Source organism: Perissodus microlepis, chromosome 4 (genome assembly GCF_051167445.1).
Source record: "Perissodus microlepis isolate ML-2025 ecotype Zambia chromosome 4, ASM5116744v1, whole genome shotgun sequence".
Lineage (NCBI taxonomy): Eukaryota > Metazoa > Chordata > Actinopteri > Cichliformes > Cichlidae > Perissodus > Perissodus microlepis.
In genome coordinates this window covers 31,494,657-31,504,744 of record NC_140464.1, presented here as the reverse complement: position 1 = coordinate 31,504,744, position 10,088 = coordinate 31,494,657, and the positions used below count along the sequence as shown (strand labels likewise).

Sequence of the window (10,088 nt, the reverse complement as noted above, 5' to 3'; positions counted from 1 at the left end):
TTTTCTAGCTGCCTCAGAAACAGCACATACACCAGTGCATACGTCACTAATTGAGGCTTCGGAGACACCAGGTATCACTGCTTGCCTAAGAACCACCTGAATAAGCATTAATGTCTGTCCATGAAATACCAAACTCCTTTTAATTGTAATGAGGAAGGCTTTAGGACCCAGGGGACCCAAGGGAGGGTATAAAAGAGGAAGTAGCAGCAGGTGCTCTTCTTCTCTCGTTTGTACTGACGAGCAGCTGTGAACAATGGTTGTGTGAGTTGGTGAAGAGCCTGAGAAGTTTTAATTGTCTTCTGCACAAACGGTTGTTTTAAACCTCCACAGCAGAGGTTCGAGGTACAGGCTGTTTTTCTTTTAGTGCTTTTTTAAATTTGTTGAAATGTATTTGATGTTTATTGTATTTTATGTTTCTAGTAGTGATTTTAGAAGACAAGCCAGGTGTGCAGCAAACAGTTGTCTGCTGGAGGTATGTTAACTTAATATATTTGACATTAAAAAAAAGTGTATTTATGCGCTACAATCTAATTTATATTGTATTGCCTCCTGCAGGACAGGCTGCACATGTGAATTTGTCACTGTTTTTTCCTCCTTCTCTTTTTCGTTGTGTTTTTCTCCCAAGTTGGTTTTAGAGTAGGGTCACCTCTTAAAACTGTTTGTTTTTTACGCTGGGTTTGTGTTGATCTCCAATGGGCTGGTGCAATATTAGTCGGGCAGTGTGCAATCCCTGAGCTGGGCTCTTACCTTAGGGGAATTAGGTCTTTTAGAGGTGCTCCGTGTGGATTTGCGGTGAATAAGTTTTATTAAGAGTGATTTTAGTGCCACCAATTACTGCCTGAACTAAAACACTTAGTGCATGCGATAAGTGTTCTGTTGGGCTCGTATTTATTTGGGGTGGATTTGTTTCTTTTAAAGCAACGAGCATCTGGGACCGCCGAGGGAGAGCAAGCCCTCAGGTGATCGTTGCATTGCTGGCAGGTTGCACCAATAAGACTATATTGTGGTCGTTAGTGACCTTTTCCATTTTGATGTTTTAGGCCTTTGGCAAACCCTTTGTTTTCTTTTAAAATAATAAATTTTAACGTATCTGACTGATATTTGACCCTCTTGTCCCGTTTATTCTGGGCTCGTTGCTGTAAGAGCTTTGGGCCTGAAAGTTTGCACGAGTAGTATAGAGGCCCTTAGCGGTTACTCGGTGGCTTTTACTCGCTACATAATTATCGGACAGCTTGGAAATACAAAATTTATTACACAATTTAGAGATATGAACTTCAGCATGGGAAAGACTCACAAAAAGCAGGTAGTAGGCTCAGCAACATTTAACTCAGTTTTCTACTGTTTGCAGGGTCAGAAACAAAACGCATATCTGCTTCAGTGGCCGGGTCTGGAACAGAAAACCCTTCCTCATAATAGTCAGGCTTAATTTCTTCAGACTCGTAAAGAGCACAGGAGAAACGTTCATCCTCGAAGTTTGCACCAGAGACCTGGTGTCAGCATAAACCAGTGGAGCTGTGGATTCCACCACCTGAATCCACAGCTCCACTGGTGTGGATTAGGGGTAGGGTGGGAGCTCCGCTTCCTCCTTCTTTCAGAGCTTGTAGCAATAACAGGCAAAGAGGGACCAGTCCAACCATGAGGTGATGACTTCCAGGAGGGAGGAGGAGAAACTCTTTAACCAGGCTGCCCATCCCAAACAGCTCATAAGGCGGATTTGCTCTTACCTGGGTTACAGTTTAAGCTAACAAACCAGTGTCGGGAAACACCAGGGAGTAGGTCATAGACATCAGAAAGCTGTTAAAGAAAATACCCTGGGTTTAAATTGATTCGTGTGGATAACACTGACGCTGGGAAGACATATCCTGCAAACTCAAGTCTGCTGGGTCCATATGTAACTGACATCCATCCTTGAAGTAAGAGTTCCTTTTTGCCAAATTGCAGGCACAGGACCAGAATCAGTGGTATATCACTACTGATAGGGAAATGTAGCCACATTTATAAAAGTATGAAAATATCTTTCTCATACACATTTTCTCTCAGTGCAGAAATGCATCAATGAACTCACTAGACACTAGAGCAGCTGACTGTGACCACACAATATGCTTCACACATTTCCATTTATTTAGCAATTTTATAGCTTTAAGACTTTTAGCTGTTTTTAGTTTCAGAGACACAAGGGGGTATTTCCCAAAGTCTGACCCAGTGTCATCCTCAGTCCTGCTGCAGAAGCACGAAACTACTGTGAACTAAATAATCAAGCTGCAATAACTCTTCAGCAATATGAATGTTTGAGTTTTTAGTTACCAAAGTATATAAATTAGTTCAACTTAAGTGTATCAGTAGAATTCAGCTGTGAGGGCACACAAACTTGGGGCAGACCTGCAGACACACTGTTTAACATCATATCCCTGTCAATCATCCAGAACAGTATAGGCTGGAAATAAAGTGAAGGTTCAGAGGTTGCTTCAGACACGTTTGCTCAGATTTAAAGTGTGAAAATGTGCTGTGATTGGTCAGAATGAGCCCATGAAAACTTAAAACATATTTAGTCTTTTTTTTTTTTAAATGTATTTATAACATTTATTTTGAATTAATTAAAAATAAAACCTAACGCTTCATCATCTGCATGCTATGTTTAACAGTGTGTACAACAAACCTGATGACACTAACTCCCAGAAACCTTAAGCCAACCAAACTTCATGCTGGGACAACGATGGCAAAGACTGAATTTTACTCAGCCCTGAGATAAACCTGTGTGGTTCTAATAATAAACACATAAGTCTTTCCTCTGTATATTTTGTTTTATAAATTGGTTTGAATAACTAAACTTAAACAGCCTCACATGTTGACTGAGGGAGAAAATCGTATTTGAAGCACTGTTTATTACTTCTTTACAAAAACAGATCATCTTCAAATCTTTGTTGCAATTGACCAGTTATGACTGACTCAGCTAAGAGCCTTATGAAAACAAGTGAGTGGCAAAGTTGAAACGCTTTTGTTTTATTTGTGGTTTTCTTCTTCCCTCTGGTGGTTAATCTAGTTATGATAAGGTGAATGATCCAGATTGGTTCAGCAAGTATATTTAATGAACTGAAAATTGAAAGCCTACCTGTGATATAAGTGTTACTGAAGTCAATAATTTCATGGTGAGAAATGTGTGACAAATTAAATGATAATACTTTCACTTGCTAGCATCAATCTGCTGCTCCCGTCTCCTCTCGCTCATGAACAAAAGCACAAGATAGACTCGTGCACTTGGGGCAGTAACTCGAGCCTGACCCGTGGTATGCGCTCCAAGCTTTTCTGGCTGAGGACCAAGGTCTTAGACTTGGAGGTGCTGACTGTCATTCCCACCACTTCACATTTGGCTGAAACAGCTCCAGCATGGGCTGCAGGCCACCACCTGATGAAGCCAACAGAACCATATCCTCTGCAACAAACAGAGATGAGACTCTGAGGCTACACCTAGAAATTCTGTCCATAAAAACTATAATGTGGAGGTAAGCATGGATGACACGGAGCTCTTAGTTCTCACTCCTTCTTTATTCCTCTCCATACTTCAACTGAACACATTGCGCCACAAAACACAGCAACACACTTCCTCAACACTGGGTGTGAGTGGAGCCCTCTAGTGGTCCACCACATACGCCCCCCCCCCCCCCCCCCCCCCCAAACACCCAGCAGACCTAGTCCAGGACCCAGGGATTAAGCAAACGGCCGGAACGGCTGAACCAGGGGGGTGGGGAACTGACTGAAGGAAACCCAGCCCGGGAGCAAGGCTGGCACTGGCGGTCAGAAAAAGCTGCAGACAACTCGGGCTCCATTGGTTGTGGGGCGCTCCTAGGGGAAAAAGCAGGCCGCGGCAAGGGGCCTGAGCCGGGACCACCTGATCATCTTGCAGAACATGTGCAGGCTTAAGTCTGTCAACAGAGACAACCTCCTGCTGACCGCCAAAGTCCAAAATGAAATGTTTTTTGCCCGGTTTAAGAACCCTGTACGGCCCGTCATATGGTGGACGCAGCGGAGTCCTATGGACATTGTGCCTGACGAAAACGAAACGAGCAGAGTGCAACGACCTCGGAACAAAGGTGTCAGGCAAGCAGTGGTGCACAGGGCCAGGTACAGAAAATTTGTCCCTTGGGGGGGACAGAGGTATCGAAACACGGGGGGGGGCTCTTTCCTCGGTGCCGGCGTGTAGCAATCCCTGCCTTCAGCGAAGGGGCGGATGCTCCGGGGGAGGCAGGTGGAGGTGTGGAAGGTGCCGCCGGCGGGTCCATAGCCAGGGCGTGGACGTCGAAAGTGCGGCTAGCCAGAAGAATGCGATCCGCTTCTTCAGCCAGGGAGCGATAATCCTTCGCAACCAGAAGCGGGGAGTTGGTGAGGACAGCTCTCACGGCAGCCGGCAGTTGGCGGAAGAAGAGGTGGGCGAAGAGGAATCCCCCGTCATCTGACCCGAGCAACAACAGCATGTTCTCCATGAACTCGAGAGCCGTACCGCCACCCAGGCCTGGCAGGGTGAGGAGCTTTTTGGCTCATTCTGCGTCGGAGAGGGCATAGCGCCGAAGAAGCATCTCTTTAAGGGCGGCATATTTTGAGTTGAAGCTTCTTCAACCTATAAAGCTTCTCAGCTGAGAGGTGAAACATCTTCAAGAAATCAAAAGCAGTCCAGTCACTTTTCTTTTCAAGCTTCTTGAAAATCCCTTGCTCTGGAAAAAAAAAAGCAGAAAAATTTTATAGGGCGGCAAAAACTTTGTCTTCCACAAAAACATAAATAACAAAATAACAAAAGAATATCAACAAAAGGTCTGATCGAAGTTCGTAACTGTTTTTTTTGTAACTGATTATTAAAAGAATCCACAAAGTCAGCTAAACGGAGCTGACATGGTAAACTGTTCCAGAGCCTTGGACCCACAGACTAAAAGGTTCTGCACCCCTCTAATCATCAGCCTTGTACGAAGGACAACTAACAGACTTTGAGCTTGTGAGCAAAGACAGCAATAAGCAGTGTCTCATACATGAACTCAGTCTTGTGTTTTTTTACCCTTCTGTCTCAGAGTGTCACAGTTGGCTTTATTAAATCTTATCCGAAGGACTTGGCAACAGTGGCTAAACTGTTGTGGGGTTTAAAAGACCTATACGGCTGAATAGTATAGGCATAGAAATGATAAATACCAGAATAAGACTCAACGATGCTGGCTAATGGAATGAGAATGGAAAATAACGGAACCAGGATTAGACTTTGTGGAACACTACAAGTTAGTGTAAGAGTGTAGGAGAACTTTCTCACCCTAATAGAGAAAGACCTTCAGGAGAAATAGAAGGAAAACCAGTTTTTGTTTTTTGTTTTTTTCTTTCTCAACAGGTGATCCAGGTGATTGATAGATGTGTTTTTTTTGTCTGCTTATTTAGTTGGTTTTTGTTTTTTTGCCCTTTATCCCCGTCCCTCTTCTCCGCTGTTTTTTGAAATTTTGAAAATGAATTTTCTTCATTTCTCCCTTTTCTTTTCCTCATTCAAGTCTGTCCCGTATCTAGCAAGTGAAAATAAAAAATAAATAAAATAAACAATAAAAGGTGAATCAAATAGACCATTACGGCAAGGCTGGGATGGTCAATTTGGTAAAGTAAATCCGTTGGGTATCTTTCTTCGCCTTTAGACAATAATTCTGATGGCAAAAGAACCAAACGGGACAGGCAAAAAAAATAAAAAAAGGAAAACCAGTTTAATCCAATAAAACTACAAACCTCTTGGTACCTGAAAAAAGTGGGTGTGCGGCTCCTGTATTTAGCTATAAGTTGTTCAAAGGAAGAGAAACCACCCTTGGTATATAGGTCATTAAACGATTAGGGCAAAGTCTTGAAACATGGTTCCTAAAATGGCACCTAAATTGATTCCAGATTTTAACTATTTTATGCAATATTTAGCCAGAGATGATGCTGCACAGGAGGAGCTCTCCATTCTCAGCCACTCAAGGATGTCAGAGGCAATATTTTTTATTCCAAACACTTACTTACCACTTAGTTCATCCTACACCGTGCAGTGCATTGGGCAGCTAATGCTTTCCATCATCGACGATCAGCGGCAATTGCTTCTGCTTCATCCCAGTTAACACCAACATGCTCCAGATCATCTATTAGGGTCGGGCGCCAGGTAGTCTTAGGTCGTCCTCTTTTGCGTTTCCCTCTGCCTAGAAACCATGTCATGGCGACTTTGGCCAGCCAGTGAAGGGGCAGTCCAAAGATGTGTCCCACAAACCCAAATCGACGCTGAGCAACGATATGGCTCTATGCTTTGATCGAGACCTCAGCTGTAGCGAGAGCGTCTGGCTAGGCAATCTCAGTGCTCTTTGGGAGTTATATATGTTGAGGAGTTTGCTTAAATAACTGGGCGCCATACCATTTTTACACTTTGAAAGTAAGTAAAAGAATCTTAAAATTAATGCGATAATGGACAGGGAGTCAGTGTAAATTTGCTAAAACTGGAGTGACGTGTTCATACCTTCTAACATCTGTTAAAAAACATGCAGCAGCATTTTGGGCTAACTGCAAGCAATGTAGAGATTGAGTGCTCAGGACCCAAATAGAGGGAATGTCAGTAGTCCAATGTAGAGGTGATGAAGGCATGAATACATATTTCTAGGGCTTTAGGAGGAAGATAATGCTGAAAACTAGCAGAGCATTTAGAATATGTCTCTAGATCTAACACTGTCTGTGAATGTGGAGACCCGAAAGCTGAGATTTTTTCAATAAAGTATTTCAAAAAGGGAGAGGAAGCCTCCGCAGTGTAACATTAGGTTGTGTTCAGTGGTTGAGAGGAGGCGGTAGAAACCTTAGCAGGATAATAGGAAGAATACACAATCACACCGGTACTGGGAATTCCACAGCGTATCCTTTAATGCACATTATCTTCATACATACAGCTATACAAGGCCCGGTTGAACAGCTGCTGCTTATCAAACATGACACAGTGATCATAAAACCTGTAAGGTTGCAAAGGGTTTCTGGAGGGGTAAAACATATAAAGTCTGTCTCTCTCTCCACGTATTCGAGTGCAAGCACGTTGCTCCCATAAATCACAGAGAGGGCAGTGGCGCACACTAATGACCAGTGATGGGCGTTACTAACGCCATTACTTTTTTCAGTAACGAGTAATCTAACTAATTACTATTCCTATCGTTACAACGCCGTTACCGTTACTAACAAGAAAATGTGGTGCGGTCGCGTTACTATTTTTCAACAAACAGATGGTTGAAGCTGTGTTCAGGTTACCGCATCTTATATCAGTTCCACAGAAGTAGCTGTAAGTAATCTGGACACTACAGCTTTAAGCAGCTGCGCGCTCCCGCGGACGGCTATCACTTTCTAGCAGACGATCACTTTCTGGCACAACACCTGGAGCTCAGGGGGCAAAACAATCGCATGAGTGCTGCTGTTTGACTGAGGAAGAATAAAGTAGTCGTGGTAAGCCAATCACATGATCACTTCAAGATGACAAAGCAACGAGGTGATTTATACCAGTTTATAAATTGTGTTGATAGGCCACGTAAAACCAGAGTCTTGATAAACAATATATACGCCTGTTTTTCCTCAATAGTTTCGTCACGTTTACTGTCTAAGGACAGCGCAGCGAGCACTCTGCTTATGAGCAAAACAAAACAAACAAACAAAAAACAGCTCTTTCGTGTTGGTGGAAAAGTGCACCATGTCGACCAATCAAAAATGATATGGCAACATGACATTTGGTTGTTTAGGAAGAGGAGGAAGATTTAGGAGTGACGGCGAGAGAGAGAGAGAGAGATAGTTTTGCGATGTGACGATTAATAAAGATTTGTGATGTTTAGCGTGTTTGGAGTGTGTAGTTAATGTGTTGTGTTGTGTAGTTAGTGTGTTGTGTTGTGGATAGTTTTGTGTTGTGTGTCACAACAATGAGGCGACTGCTGGAAAACAGGAGTGATGCTGTCAGACCTGCAGGTATCAGGCTGTGATGTTCTCCTTTATAGTGTGTAACAGCCACTATGGTGTGGTGTCCCTTTAAGACACCCAAGTCGAGGGTTGATGGTGTCATCAGTTTGTGCCACTGCTCTCTTTGTCTCTCTGTGATTGTGTGGACATGTGCTTGCACGCTAGTGCATGAGGAGGGACGGATTTTATGTTTTACCTCTCCAGACATCTTTGTTTGCAACGTTATGGGTTGTACAAACACTGTGCGCTATGTTTGTTAAGCTGCAGCCGTTCAACCAGGCTTATATGGTTGATGAAGAGAAGGTATATTAAAGAACACACTGTGGAATTCCCAACACCAGCGTGAGTGTGTATTCTTTTGGCTACCCTGCTAAGTGTTTTGCCGCCTCCTCTCAACCACTAAACGCAACCCAACGTTACAAGTGGACAGACATTTCTATTTTTTTGGAGTGGCACAAATAATTTGTGTGGCATCTTATTGAATGCAGAACACCTGAAGGTTATGTAAATAGTTTAAAAGGTAAATGGCTGCAAATAACTTTGTTTGCAAAACTTGTGCATATGATTTTAAAATTGACAATTTATATTTGCATTTAAAGTTATGAAATATGATTCAATAAACATGTTTGTGGTTGTTACAGTAAAAAATGTAAAATTTATGTTTTCTGTCTGATTTTAGATCAATTGTGTTAATACAGTCTGTCAAAATGAAAACATAACTGTAAATTCAGACACGTGAGGTTGTGCTGAAAAGAATGATACCAAACAAGGCAAAGTAAATAGTTTTTAAAGGTGAAATGTAAAAGTAGTTAAAAATGGCCACACATAAAAATTAGTCATTGGATGAACTCAATTTGATTGATGGCAGGTTTTCCACGTAATCCATTTATTTTGGTTCAACCAAATCTGCCGGACACTGGCGCCACCGGACCCTCTGACCACCACCAGTAGGCAACGGGTGAAGTGTTTTTGCCCAAGGACACAATGACCGAGACTGTCCAAGCCGGGGCTCGAACCGGCAACCTTCCGATTACAAGGCGAACTCCCAACTCTTGAGCCACGATCGCCCCGCAATCCCAACAGAGCACTTAGATCATCCAATCACAGGCTCCTAGCACAACCTAGGTCTCGAATGAAGTCGAGAGGTGACCGGGCCTTTGCAACCGTGGCACCTAGACTCTGGAATAACCTCCCTGTTCATATTCGTACTGCCGAGTCTATCCAGTCTTTTAAATCACGTCTTAAAACTTATCGTTTTACTTTCGCTTTTGATTCTAACTAGTTGGCTGTTCTAGCTTGTTGTGTTGTTACCTATTGTTTGTTGTCCTGTTTTATTGTTTGTTTTAATTGTCTCATGCTTTTACTGACTGTGAAGCACTATGGTCAACACTGTTGTTTTAATATGTGCTATATAAATAAATTTTGATTTGATTTGATCAATGGAAACCTCAAGGCCATACTGATGGATATTTGAAATTGCTACATGATGATGTTTTTCCCTCTTTATGCGCTGAAGCTGGCACGCTTCCTGAGTTTTTCCAGCAAGATGGTGCACCACCACATTATGGGTGCAGGTCCGAGCATTCCTAGATGAACAGTTTCCTGGAAAGTGGATTGGTCGTCGTGGGCCAGTTGAATGGCCCCCAAGGTCTCCTGCTCTGACCCCCTTAGACTTTTATCTTTGGGGTCATCTGAAGGCAATTGTCTATGGTGTGAAGATACGAGATGTGCAGCACCTGAAACTACGGATACTGGATGCCTGTGCTGGCATTTTTCCTGCGGTGTTGCTATCAGTGTGTGAAGAGTGGGAGAAGAGGGTTGCATTGACAATCCAACACAATGGGCAGCACTTTGAACACATTTTATAAGTGGTCAGAAACTTGTAAATAACTCATGAAAGAATAAAGTTACGTTGAAACCAAGCACACCATTGTTTTTCTTGTGACATTACCAATAAGTTTGATGTGTCACATGGCCCTCTGCCTATTGAAAAAACAAAAGTTGTATCCAAGATGGCCGACTTCTAAATGGCCACCATGGTCACCGCCCATCTTGAGGAGTTTGCCCCCTCACATATACTAATGTGCCACAAACAGGACTTTAGTATCACCAACCATTCCCATGTTATT

At 42.9% G+C, this 10,088-nt stretch overlaps 1 long non-coding RNA gene across 1 annotated transcript; it reads left to right on the top strand.

Annotated features, from left to right (window-relative positions):
• The first annotated feature begins 243 nt into the window (after positions 1-243).
• Positions 244-9,881, top strand: LOC146389294 (uncharacterized). The gene is made up of 3 exons (XR_014800137.1): positions 244-342; positions 421-472; positions 9,476-9,881. It is a non-coding gene; the product is annotated as an uncharacterized LOC146389294 (long non-coding RNA).
• The last annotated feature ends 207 nt before the right edge of the window (positions 9,882-10,088 follow it).